This window comes from Orycteropus afer, unplaced genomic scaffold (assembly GCF_000298275.1).
Source record: "Orycteropus afer afer isolate SDZICR_OR568_19922 unplaced genomic scaffold, OryAfe1.0 scaffold00081, whole genome shotgun sequence".
NCBI classification, from domain to species: domain Eukaryota; kingdom Metazoa; phylum Chordata; class Mammalia; order Tubulidentata; family Orycteropodidae; genus Orycteropus; species Orycteropus afer.
Window position 1 is genome coordinate 1,790,300 of NW_006921668.1, and position 14,829 is coordinate 1,805,128.

Consider the following 14,829-nt stretch of genomic DNA (forward strand, 5'->3'; position numbering starts at 1 on the left):
TCTGCATCCTTTCCTTCAAGGCTCAGGGGTCCAAGATTATCTTCTTTGTCTGTGTTAATTGGTTTCCCTTTTCTTTGTTGAAGAGGGTCTGTGCAATCCTTCTGCCTAGTCCGCCATCTTGCCCCAGTGTTCAGTGTTTTGTTTTGCAGCAAGGGATTAAAGATGCAGTGCACACACCAGCAACCAGTGTGTCGTCACCAAGCTCCTTCCCTGGAAACTAGGTTGTACACACATTATTTCTATTTTATATCATTTCTATATTTATCTTATCATTCTTGCTTTTGCTGTATGTTTGTGTTATTTTAGGTTGTATGTGTTCTTTGGTATGATTTAGTAGGTTATGTTTTGGGTCTGGGAACACTAAAAAATTTTCCCAATGTTAATTAACGGTAATTGCTTCTTTGCTTTACACCATTTCTGTGTATGAAAGGTTTTATAAGAACTCTCTACTTTCGAGTAGTGGGGAAAACCTATATATTATTCAGCAACAAAAGCCCTAACTTTGTCCGTAATCTGGTTAACCCATTTCAGGAATTGAGGTGAAGAACAGCAAAATTGAGATTGGTCATCTTAAATGACTTTGCAATCAGACGAAGTGTGAAAGTACATGAAACCTATTTCGTAAATTGTCGAGTATTGTTCCTTTTATTCTATCACACAGGATTTTATTGAGATAGAAAATAAATGCTGCGGACGCCATCTGGTGTTGTGATCTGCCATTACCACAGATTGACTGTGTTCCCCTCAAGACTCAGGGCCTCTTTGCATAACCGGACAGAAGGTACACGATATAGGTCACTAGCCACTGCCATTGAGTGGGATCCGACTCATAGCGACCCCTCCTTGGGTTTCCGAGGTGGTGTCAATAGGTTACGAGAGAGCAGAATATTAGATATACAATATTTGACCTGTTTTGTGGGTCACTGGCATTACACCTCACTTCTGAAACCTGGAGACGACCTACATGAGAAAATTTTCCGTTTCCCCTTCTAGCTCCCTCCTTTGTGCACCTGTCTGCATGTTCTCCATCCCCATTTACATTCATTTTGTTGTCCTGCAAGGGTCATGCCTTCTTTCTGATGCCTCCCCTTCCTTTATTCTATTCCTAGGCCCCTCAGGTTTGAGGAACAAGAATCAGATTTCACTGCCAGGCATATATTGTATCTTCTGTATCTCTCTATCTCAGCATAGACCTGAAACATTTCAGCACTGACTGTTGCACATGGTGACAATATATGTAGTGGCTTCAAATGGTTAAGGGCTTGGTTACTAACCAAAATGTTAGTGGTTTGAATCTACCCAGAGGATTCTCTGATGAAAGTGTTAGTCATCTACTTCTGGAAAATGAGCCTTTGAAAATACTGGGACACAGTTCTATAGAAAATACTGTAGAACACATGGGATTGTCATGAATCAGAATCGACTTGATGGTAATTGGTTTGGTTTCTTGGTTTTTCTATTCTTTGAACATTAAGTGAAATACAATGAAATTCAACCTTACAACGACTTTGCAAGATCAGCACTATTATTAACGGTTGAAAGTGGGATAGAGAGAAGTTGCTGTTTCTACTCTGAACCTCTTACATGTTACATGAGTATTGAGTTATTTTTAGGCAGCAGAGTTTTCTCATAGCCCAAATTAAATAGAAGAAACATTTTCAAGAGCATAAAAAATGAAAATAGTGTGAGAGAATTGGTTTCATTTCTCACAAAGAATTACATTTTACAGATCAAAGAAACTGAATTGATTTTTAATCTGTCATATTTTAATTATACTTGAAAAATTCAGGATATGTATAAAAGACAGAAATCCTTTCTTCTCAGGAACTTGTAATTAGTTATAAGGAAGAGTGATAATTAGTTATAAAGAAGAGTGATAGAATCATCTTTCTATTCTGGCTTCACATTTCCATTCCTTTTCCTTCATTCATATTCTGTGGAAGCTCATCTGTTTGGAATAGTGCTCATTTGGTGATGTTAGGTTTTTGTGTCAGCATCATACTGTTTTACAGCCATGGTCTCAATTCCATCCTCGTCATTCCTTCCCAGTTACTTGATCCCACATGGGGCCAGTAGAGGGGGTGGAAATCAGAGGCTCCAAACTGGCTGCCAGTGGGCTGCATCTGGCCTTCAGATGAGTTTTTATTTGACTCCCATTACTTAAAGCACTTTATTTGAAAAATTGAGCCAGCATTTAAATGTTAAGAATGTTCTCATAAAAATCCAGATTTCTGGATTCATAAAACAAAACAAAAAACACACCTGGGTGCTATGGTAACAGTTAACTGGAAATGAGTATCTACTGACCTCTTTATTCCAGGCATGTTCTTTCCAATTGAACAGTCTCTACTGCTCCATAGTGTGTGTCTGACTCTGAGACTAAGTGTTCCCTTGCAGAATTGAAAAGTGAATTGAAATATCAGAATTCTTATACCAGATGCATTCCATTTCATCTCTTATACTGTCCATACCAAGATTTGCAAACTCTGCTGTAACAATTTCCACCTCTGAAGTAAAGTCAGTGATTGATGCTGTCCTCTTCTTTTATGGGTCCAAGAAGACCATTCTGAAACACCATTTCACCCCCAAGTAACATAGTAACCTTCATTAACAGAAAAGTCAATACTCTGGAATAGGATTTGATACTACTTTGTATGTGTGATGAAAGATCAAAGATGAAAGATTTGCCTGACAGATGTGTACTGCATCTGTTTTCCATAATCTTCAGCCTCCCAGACATCTCAGACATGGTTCAGCATGGTGTTTGAGCATTTTCATACTTGTGGTTAAGAACCTTGCTAAAGTCACACCACTAAGAGGTGGAGTCAGTATTCAAATGTAGATCACTGACACTCTAAACCACTAATCTGGGAGCTCCTTAAATATTTCTTAAATATATAAATAAATCTCTAAGTTGAGAGATAGCATTATTTGCATAATAGAGTTGTAAGGACTAAGTTAGATAACCAGGAATTTGAGAATCACTCTGGATTTCTTTCTATTTCCATAACATCCTTTATCTATCTATCTATCTATCTATCTATCTTCATATATATATATATATATATATATATATATATATATATATGTGATTCATTTTTGTTCTTGTTGTTATGTGCCATTGAGTCAGACCCAACTCATAGCGACCCCTCCTTGGGTTTCTGAGGCAGTATCACTAGGGAAGTAGATTGCCCTGTCTTCCTTCCAAGGAGTGGCTGGTGGATTTGAACCACCAGCCTTCTGGTTAGCAGTCAAGTGCCTTAGCCACTATGTTACCAGAGTTCCCATGAAATTCATTATTAAATATATGTTTTCATGAAATAGTCTATTCCTTCTATCTTTATGGTCATCATCTGAGGCCATTATTATCCCTCACCAAAATCTTATAGTCGCCTCCTAACTGATCTCCCTACTTCCACTTTTGTGCCCTCAGTAGTCTGTTCTCCACATTGCATCCACAATCAGTTCTCACTACTTACATCTTTACAGGAGACCCTAAGTGATGCTAATGGTAACATGCATAGTTGCTAACTGAAAGATTGGAGGTTAGAGTCCACCTAGAGGTGCTTCAGAAGAAAGGCCTAATGATGTGCTTCAGAAAAATCAGCCATTGAAAACCCAGTGGAGCTCAGTTCTCTTCTGACACACATAGGATTTCAGGAGACTCATTTGACTACACAGCGGCTGTTTTGTATGTTTGTCTGTTTTAATTAAGGGCTTGTGCTAGTTCAGTGGTAGAATTCTCACCCTCCAAGCAGAAGACCTGGGTTTAATTCCCTGCTAATGCAACTCAAACGCAGCTATCATTTGTCAGTGGAGCCTTGCTTGTTGCCATGATGGTGAACAGGTTTTAGTGGAGCTTCCAGACTAAGAGACTAGGAGAGAGGTTTGATGATCTACTTCCGAAAATCAGCCAATGAAAACCCTGTTGTTGTTATGTGCCGGCGAGTCGGACCCGACTTATAGCGACCCCTCCTTGGGTTTCTGAGGCAGTATCACTACGGAAGTAGATTGCCCCATCTTCCTTCCGAGGAGTGTCTGGTGGGTTTGAACCACCAGCCTTCTGGTTAGCAGTCAAGTGTCTTAGGCACTATGCTACCAGAGCTCCCATGGAAACCCTACGGATCACAATTCTACTGTGACACTCATGGGATCTCCATGTGTTGGAGTTAACTCAGTGGAAACTGGTGACTGTATTGCTTATATCTTAAGGTAAATATGGTCCTCTGCTTAAAGATGTTGAATCAGTTCCTAGTGTCCTCAGGAAAGAAAGAAAAATCCTCAATGTGGCCAGTAAAACTTGCATGTCTGGTCTCCATCCTCACCCATCACTGGGTTCCAGTGGTGCTCCAGCCATGCTGGCCATTCAGTACCCCACCTCAGCTCTTTCTGTTTTAGGCTTTCACATATATTACCTGGAATATTCGTACCCCATTTTTTTTTTTTTTTTGCTTAGTTAATTCAAATTTATTCTTTCCATACTTCCTTAGAGATATCCTTCATCACTCCTCATTCAGTAGGCTTTGTTTTTCCATCATGTCATTTCTCACAGTTTGAAGCTATATAATTAACCGTGCCACTATTTGATTATCAAACTCTTGATCAGGAAGGAGGATATGTTTCTTTTTCCAAGTATTGTTGCTCCAGCACCCAGCACATACTATGTTTTCAAAATGTTTTTGTTCAGTTGAATTGAATGCAGTATGTGTAAGGAAATGAGTTTCCTAGAAGGCTGAGGAAAGGGTGGTAGAGCTGTGTTTAAGGGCCCCTGACACTGTTCCCTAAGAAGAGGATGTGATCTTACTGATTCTAGGTATAGTTTAAGATACAAAAGTGGTCAAAGTTTGCCAACATTTTCTTTAATGGAAATGCTTTGATAATTAGTCTAGAGTTTCCCAGAATGATATAGATTCTGAGTAGAAAAGACTTGTGCCACAACAAAATTGGAACCTTTCTTGGGTCATGCAGGTGTAAATGGAGGGAAGTGGGTATATGTGAGGAAATAGAATTGGTGTGGATGGAGGAGGTGTGAGAGCAAAATCAAGACTGATTCTCTTGCTTCTGGGTTTTCTCTTTTAACATTCATCATTAACACCCTCAATTTATATTTTAATCTATGTGTACAGACAGTATCCCTGGCAGCCTTACTCTTCACTTGAGAACTAGTAGCTAGGGAAACTCCACTGAGCTACATTTGATTCTTGCCTTGTGTACCATCCTCCTTCTGAGATGTTTCTCTTTTCTTGGTTAATTAAGATGAGAACTTAACTCTACAGGGTATAGTGAGTCCCTGGGTGGTGCAAATGTTTAAGTGCTCTGCTATAAACCAAAAGGTTGGTAGTTCAGATATACCCAGAAGAACGTCAGAAGAAGGCATCTGTTGTACTTCTGAAAAATCAGCCATTGAAAACACTATGGAACACATTTCTATTCTGGCACACATGGGGTCCCCATAAGTACGAATCAACTAGACAAAAATTCCTTTTTTGTTGTTGTTGTTTTTACAGAGTATAGTAGGTATGGAAAGAAGAGATGAGTGGAGTTCTCTTCCAGCCATTCTGTAACTCATATGAAACACTGAAGTTAAAAAAAAAAAAGTTAAGTGACATATAGTAAAAATTTAAAACATTGTAGATATAATTATTAGATTGTACATTTCTTATAGTAATAGGACCCTACAAGAATGTATTTGCTAAAATATGTAAACCATAAAAATATTATTCATTTTCCTGGTATGTATAGCTGTGAGGTGTTAGATGGCTTTGAATGTTGACAGTTCCTTTCTATTCCAATAGCACACTATAATTTAAAGTGTCAACATGCCCCAAATTACTGTCAACTGCTCTTGGTTGCGTGCACAGATAAAAGCTAGCAGAAATTTGAGGCTTAGTCTCTTTAAAATTATTATGGGCTGTAAGAGTCTTATAAAGTTCCTTGCAAATTTCTTGATTTCTTTGAAGAGATGAAGTATACTCTTGGTTAGAACACAAGCAAAAAACAAACAAACAAACCCCAAAACTCCCAGAGTTAAGAACATTAGGAGATACCATTTGTAAATTGCAGTTAAACTAAGAAACTAGCTTCAACAACATTTTTAATAGTACCTGAGACCACAGGCGACCATGTCAGATAAAACCAACTACTAAGATTAGAGTTCTGTCCAACTTTCTTTCATAGGTATTTGTAAGAGAAACAGAAGGTTTTTAAGTCATACTACTTCTCCATGCACTTGAAAGTTTTGAAATGATGTTATCCACATTGGAAACTGGAAGGTTTAGCTACTTGAACGCATTGTTTTTTGGGGAACACACACCACACACACACACACACACACACACACACACCCCACATATGCATGTGCACACACACCCACAAATATACCTCAAAATTTTTCAGGGTTTATTTGAGTTGACTGATATTCTTTCTAGATACTTTGTACACATGGTCACTCAATCTGAATGAAAGTCTTCCATGGGCTTTGCTGATCCTGCAAGCCTTACTCATGGAGCTGTGTGCATGGGAGCAACAGGTATTTGTAGTTTCAGTTCAGCCTTCCTTTAGTCATCTAGGGACACCCTTATATGTTGTATAAAAGCTGTGAATATTCAGGGTGCCAATTTCCTCACAATCACAGTTAAGGATCCATTGTGGAAGATAAAATATTTGAAGCAGAAATGATAGACATTTCTTTTTTTAAAAAAATAATTCATTCAAACAGTGACAAATTTGACAAAATCCTTATGTACTTTTTTTCTCCACTGAACACTACTTCTCTTAGTGAGGTGATTGCTTGGTTTTGAATGGTATTCATAGAAAGCTGCAATCCTCTTTGGAGATAATAAAAAAGATATAATATGCTCAAATGGAAAGTAGAAAGTAATTATATGAGAAGGAAAACAGATAAATACGACAATCACTGTGGTTCTGAAGGGTGTTATTATGCATCTACTGATCAAAATAGCTAGAGTTATAATTGAATAACACTATACTCATCAGTCCACCTAGATTCCTCCTGAGTAAGTCACAAGAAAGAAAATAAACTTTTATGCAGTGCCTGCCAATAGTATATTATTATGTTTTGTTATCAAAACAATCCACAGGTCAACTTTGCAAATTTTAATCCCTAGCCCACTGAAAACAGAGATGATCCAATCTTTGGCCATCTGGTAATTGAAACTGGTTTTGAAAATCTGGGACCCCAATGGTGCTGACTATTCTATGAAAGGTAGGAAAGAAATAATGGATGTGGTCCTTGCTCTCAAGAAGCTCATGATTGGATTATGAAAAAATTGGCACACACACACCCTTGAGTGATCCTTAAAACAGGGGTAATTATTTAGTTTGGGTTCCCTACAGAAGAAGGAACTTCTTCTGCATTTCTACATTCTGAAAATACCACAAATCATGGAATTATGGAATGTCAGAGCAAGAGGGGACATTGAGAATTAGTCCAGTCTATTCACTTGAAGTGCCAATTGGGACAATAATTCCTTTGAAACATTTAAAGGAAAATTTTAGGACTTTTTTTTTTGAAAAGGAAATTAACAAGTTATCTAAGATAGGAATCTATTTTACTTGAGCAATTCTGAAGCAACCAAAATGTCTAGGCCAATTTGAATGCCAAGGACAAGGAGAGATTTTAATCAAAGCAATGTGTGTCTTTGACCTTATCTCACTGAGCACAGGAGAGGAAATTAGAGAATTAACCTTAGAGTAGCATGAGTGGGAATTATATCTGTACATTTTTATGAAAATTTTAGTCCGGAAAATTTGACTGAAAAACTGTTGTAATTGTCACCTTAAGTCAGGAAGTTATAACAGAAGTTGTATTCCATTTTATATTAGTTCAAAAAGATTGTATTTTCCTGGACTAAAAACTTTTAGCAAGCCCAGGGGTGTGATTTGCCTACCAATCCTATAACGTGCTGTTGCTATCACTATGCTGATGAAGAAAAGGCATTTCAGAGAGGTTAAATAACAGTCAAGGTTATATAACTCCTGAATGACACAGCCACCATTTGCAACTAAATCTGTCTGAGCCCAAAGCCAAGGCTCAGCCCACTGACTATAGCCTACTGATTCACAGTATTAAAATGGGCAGCAGCACAGGAATTTTTGCTGTTAGATGCCACTCAGTTGGTTCTGACTCTTAGTGACTTCCTATAGAACACAACAAAGCTTAGCCTGGTCCTGAGCCATCCTGACAATCATTGCTGTGTTTGAGTCCATTGTTGCACCTACTGTGTCAATCCATTTCTTTGAAGGACATCCACTTTTTGTTGATCCTCTATTTTACCAAGCATCATGTCTTTCCCCAGGGACTGGTCTCTCCAATAACATGTCCAAAGTACATGAAATGAAGTCTCCCCAGTCTGGCTTCTAAGGAGCAGTCTGGCTATGCTTCTTCTAAGACATAGTTGTTTGTTGTTCTTACAGTCCACGGTATATTTGATATTTTTCACCAACACCATTATTCAAATATATCAATTTTTCTTCAGTCTTCCTTTATTCAATATCCAGCTTTCATACGAATGGGAGGTGATTTGAAAATACCATTGCTTAGATCGGGTTGGGGGATACTGGAGAGAAAATAAATTTTCAACTCACCCCAGGTTTAGTGCTACTGTGAGCTCTGTTCTTCTTCCCCAACCCACTTGCTATCCTTTCCTTTTCAGAGTTGAGTCAAATCTGACTCATAGCACCCTCCTTGGATTAATGAGGCAGTATCACTATTGAAGCAGATTGCTCAACCTTCCGTGGGAGGAGTGGCTGCTGGGTTTGAACAGCCAGCCTTCCAGTTAGCAGTCAAATGCCTTAGGCACTATGTTACCAGAGCTCCCCCTTAAAAAACTACTCTAGGTGTATTCAGTGGGGAAAATTAGATGGGGTATGCTTGCTTCATTTTGCCTAGAACCAGACTTCCTTACATGAATTTGCAAAAATATACATCGAAGGGGAACGTTTTGGAAAACAGTCTCATTCAAGCCCCTGCCTGTATTGTTGTTGTTGTTGTTATGTGCCTTGGAGTCGCACCCGACTCATAGCGACCCCTCCTTGGGTTTCCGAGGCAGTATCACTAGGGAAGTAGATTGCCCAACCTTCCTTCCGAGGAGTGGCTGGTGGGTTTGAACCGCCAGACTTCTGGTTAGCAGTCAAGTGCTTTAGGCACTATGCTACTAGAGCTCCTGCCTCTATAGGAATCAGAAAATTTCCAGGTTATAGTGTTTTTTCTTCTTGGAAATCTCCAAGAAAGGCGTTTTCATACCATCCCTTCCAGCTCCTTCCGGCGTGTATCATCCTGATGGTCAGAAAATTCCATAGACAAGGATAAAAAGTGTTTTATTTCCGGAAAAGAGGACTTTGTATTTAACTTTTTCATTCAGTACAATTCATCAAATTTTGAGTACTTACTGTTACTGTAGTTGAGAAACCACTGTTTTGAGGAATGGCAAACTTTCTTTTTTAGTTCTATTTATTTATAGTATTAATTAAATTAAATTATTATTATTTTAAATTTTTTGCAGTGTCTTTCGATTGTCAATCCCATATCCTTAGTTGGGACACTAGTTCCTTTTCTGCATCAAGCTGACCAATCTGACTTAGCTTTTCTTTCAAATGGTATGTATGCAAGGAGCTCTGGTAGCTTAGTGCCTAAGGCACATGACTGCTAACCAGAAGGCTGGAGGTTCAAACCCACCAGCCACTCCTCGGAAGGAAGATGGGGCAATCTATTTCCGTAGTGATACCACCTCGGAAACCCAAGGAGGGGTCGCTGGGGCTGACTCAACGGCACATAACAACAACAACTTCAACAAGGAGCTCTGGTAGCATAGTGCTTGAACCCCTTGACTGCTAACCAGAAGGCTGGTCAATCCCACAAGCCACTCCTCGGAAGAAAGATTGGGCAATCTACTTCGTAGTGATACTGCTTCGGAAACCCAAGGAGGAGTCACTATGAGTTGGGTCTGACTTGGCAGCACATAACAACAACAACATGGTGTTATCATGACTCTCAGAAGAGAGTCAAAAGCAATGAGTTTATGTCCCAGTGACCTAGTCCCTTTAAGGGAAGTTTCCTCACCCTGCCCTAGTAGGACAAAGGTTGAGTTAGCGAGCTCAAATGCAGGATGAATTGTTTGGAGGATGGAGCCTTTAAAAACATGGCACTCAATTTAAACAAAGTTAGATAATATTAACATAAGAACATACAGAGGCTTTCTCAGTGTCCTTGCAGAGACTTCGTTCTAGAGACTTTGCTTTCTTCAGCAGGATTCTTTTTTTTTTTTTTTTAATTATGATTTGGGTGAAGATTTACAGAGTAAATTCACTTTTCATACAGCAGTTCACATATACTTTGTCTCATGGCATTGACCAAAATTTACAATGCAGCAGCTCCCCTCCCACTTCCTCCCCATAGTTACCTCCTCCCAGTGTCCATCCCTTCATACTCTTCTTCAGCAGGATTCTTATATGCATTTTTCTGAAGGCACTTGTATTTTCTTTGTGTGTTTCACTGCAGATGTGAACCTAGGATACTAAATTTCTACCATTAGGAAAAGTCCATTATAGACGTAATCTTTTTAATTTTCAGCTACACTTATGGCACTGAAGTTCCCGCATCTTTCAATTTCACTAACCAGTTCAATGTAGCTTAGCAATTCCAGGGTTAATAACGAGCCAAGGCTGACCTGTCAGCATGGAGAGAGTGACAGAGAGACAAATAGAGATGTGATTTGGTGTGACCAAAGTGGAAATAACTTTAGTTCTGTTGTTACATTGTCTACAATCCAATCTACTCTCCCAGCGTGGTCCTCCTCTTTGTTCTCATCCCTTTTCATATCTGTCATTTCTTTCTTTAGGGGGAGGAGTGTCGACCATCTACCTATATATGATGGGCACTTTTGTATATAAAATCTCAGATTATTTTGAATGACCAAGGCAAAGTATACATTATACTCTGGCTATGCAACTGAAATGTAAACATAAAGAAAATAAAAAGCAATGTATCTCATGAAGCAACAGTCCCTGATGGGGCTGCTGTTTGCAAGTCTTTTTAAGAGAATGCGAAAAAGCTGAAAATTGCCTGTCAGTTATTTGTTCTGGTCAGATACTGAATGGAATCATTAATATTTAAAATCTATTTTCCTTCACCTCTGTTTAAAGACTTTGAGCCTACAGGAAATCAGGTAACAACAAAATTGTGGTTGAGATTCTCAAGGACTGAGAATATATTTTTGAAGGATGGCAAGAATAGTTAGTCATTGACTGCTCACAATGTATTGCTTGAAATCTTAAGCCAAATTTTATATTTTACTTGGCAAAGGCTTTTTCTTTCTGCTCAAAAGAGAAAGCTACTTGAATTGACAGCTAAGTGATGCGTAGTCACTGGTTTCATTTACAGCCTTTCAACTCATTGCTAGTTACTAGACATTTTGAGGCACTTTGTGATTGAAATATCTAGACAAAAAATATTCTCCAAATGTTTCCTGACATATCTGGCCCTAGGTCAAACTGTCAGTTTAGAGGCCCAATCAGTATCACAATTTTTTTTGTTTCCTAAGTGATATCCTAAGTGATAATTTGGGGGGTGATCCCAAGAAACACTCCTAGGGAAGTAGGGAATTAAGACAGGGGAGTTAGGGAAACAGTAAAAGTTAATTATTAAGCAAATTGCCATTTTTGTTTTTAGGTGCTGGAGTTTACTGTTGCTGGGGAACTCTGGGAAACTGTAGATCTATGTTTTAGAGTTATCTTACTTGAGGGAGTACCATAATTTTTATGAGCAATCCTTGATACATAACTTAAAAATAAATCCATGGATAGATTCTTAGTTTGGATTTGGATAGACTGCAGAGAAATATGTGAAGGCTTTTGACAAAGTAACATCTGACAGCTCATGTCTTAAAAAATTATGCATTATTCAGTTCTGCTTAATTGCATGAGAAGGTGAACTACAGAAATGAAAATATTATAAGAAAATTTGAAATCACCCCACATATTTTAATTTCTAGCTTGGCTAGAATATAATAAAAGAAGAAAATTTTAAGTTTTTGAAAATGCTTAAATGAAACCTTAATAATTCTGAGGAAAATAATTGATAGACATTAAATTGTATTTCATTACTGACAATTGTTAAGTTTTTGACTTTCATGCAAAATCTCAGATCATCTAAAACCTTAAAACTATAGCTTAAATTAATTTTCAAATTTTATTTTTCTTCAGACTTTTGTGCAAAATCTTTTTATTTTATTTGGTAATTTTCTAATAATATTAGTACAAATTATTAAAAATACAGTTATGTTACTTCAACTGAAAGTGAGAGAGAAGAAGTATGCCATTTTAGATAAAAAACACAAAAGATTTTAATTGTCCAAAACTCTACCAATGTATTTCATTTATGGACAACTTATACCAGAAAAATGGAAGGAAAAAATATGGAAATGAAACAAAGAAAATCTTTTAAATTAACTTACTGTAGGAGTTTTTTACATTGCATTCATATCTGAAAAATTTAAGATTTTTCAAAATTTAAAAAAAAGATTATTCAAGTCAGTATTGACCCCAAACTCAGTTTCATGTGCTCAGTGACATTTCTTTCTAATCTCTTTTTGTGGGAAGTCTTCTCAAGCCTTCAAGCCTTGCATCAAATTTTAATTCAGCTCAGATAGCTCTGCCCACAGAGCTATGAGTTGTTTGTGACTTTATTTTTATTATTTTTTATATAGTTCCTGGAGCAACCAATTTAAAGAACTCCTTTTCCAAAGGTTGAATGATCCCCTTCGGATTGCCTGATTTAAGTATTGAATGCATAAGCTGGACGCTGACCTGGAGGGAGGAGAGCGTAAATTCTAAACAGGTGAGGTACCTTACGTATATGCACAGACTGAGACTCAACAAGACGTGTTAATATCTTAAAAATAAAATAGAGAGCAAAGTTGCCTTACAAAGTTGGAATATAGATATAAAAACATATGCTGCTTGTGGCAAATCGTAGTCAATGTCACGAGACAAAGTGTATGTGAACTGTTGTATGGAAAGAGAATTTGCTCTGTAAATTGTCACCCCAATCACAATTAAAAAAAAAGGGAAAAAAGAATATGCTGCAGCAAAAGAACTGCTCTAATCTAAGATAAGGCAAAGCACTCCTTTTCTATACTGGATCTTATTTCTTCTTTCCCTACTTTTTCCCTCTAATTTTATTCTCTTTCTCTCTTGCATTATCAACTCCTTCCTTTCTACATTTCCTGGAACAGTTTGAACAAATTCCCACAAACTTGGAGGCTTAAAACAACAGTTCTGGAGGTCAGAAGTCAGAAATCAAGGTTTGGACAGGGCCTTGCTCCCATGATTGTCTCCAGGGGAGAATCTCTCCTTTTTTTTTTTTTTGCTTTTTCCAGCTTATGGTTGTTCCTGATGTTCTCTGGTTTGTGGCAGCATAACTAATATCTTGCCTCTGTCTTCACATGGCCCTTTCCCACGTGTGTCTCTGTGTCCTATCCTTATAAAGACACTGGCCATTGGATTTAGTTGTGTCAAGTCAACTCTGACTCATAGCAACCCTATGTACAACAAAACAAAGCACTGCCTAGTCATGCACCATCCTCACAATCCTTGCTTTACTTGAGCCCATCGTTGCAGCCACTTTGTCAATCCATCTTGTAGAGAATCTTCCCCTTTTTGTGCTGACCCCTTACTTTACCAAGTATGACATTTTCTGAAGTCTGTTCATTCTCGCTTTGGAGGAGCATTCTGGGTGCACTTCTTCCAGGACAGATTGTTCATTCTTCTGGCACTCCATGACACTTTCAGTAAAGATTTTCTTCTGTATGTTGTTGTTATTAAAGCTTTAAAATTTTCTTTTAATTTAGGTTTATGAAACTTATTTTCGTACCTGGCATGAGGTTGGATTCTAATTTTCCCCTCTGACTCTTTTATATTTAGCAAGTTTTCTGTTGCTTTCAATCTGCTCCCAGTGGCCTTAATCATACTCTTTTTCCATGATGATACTGTGACCACTGTAAATCCAGTTACAGAGGAAACAGGTGACATTCCTTGGTTTCTGACTGTGAGGCTGTGTCTTTGTTGCCCTTCTTCCCAAGGTACAGGGCTTCCAATACAATCACAGCCCCAGGCTGACACATTTTCAACCTGTATTCATGAGTAGGAAAGCCTTATTTGGGCCCTAGCTTCAAAGAGTGGGCTTAACTCTTATCTTCCATCTTAGATGAACTCCTTTAGTCCCCATTGTCCCCAGAAACTCAGCTTTCCTCTACTATTGCCTGAAGTTTGCCCAGGAATCCATGGAATCTGGACTTGAGGCTCATTATTTTTGCTCTGTATCTGCTTCACTGAGATATTATACTTTTTTCTGAACCAGTTTTGACTCACTGTTTTTATCTGCTGATATTTTATCTATCCTTGTCATTTGTTTTCCTCAGAGGGCTGGGTTAAGGCAGAAACTCAGAGCTATCTAGAATGGAAGTCAGGGATTAACCCCTGGCAGTGGCTTTTGACAGCAACCCTTTTATCCAAACAAGTAGTTCCAAGACTGGCATTTGCAGGCCCCAGGGTAGATTGATAGAGAGGGTATTCTGAGCCAGGAATAACTTTATATTTGCTTCATATCATACTCTGTAGATAGTAGCTGATAACATCAAGAGAGTTTGAGAGTGTTTGACTAATTTAAAAGAGGAAAACAGAACATTTTCTTCTATGACTACATCTCTTCATTACGTGTCTTTGACAATATTGTTAATGGTATAAAAACACCTTTGCATGTTTGATTTTGGATAGAATCTTAGGTATTATTCTTATAGCACATTAGCAAGG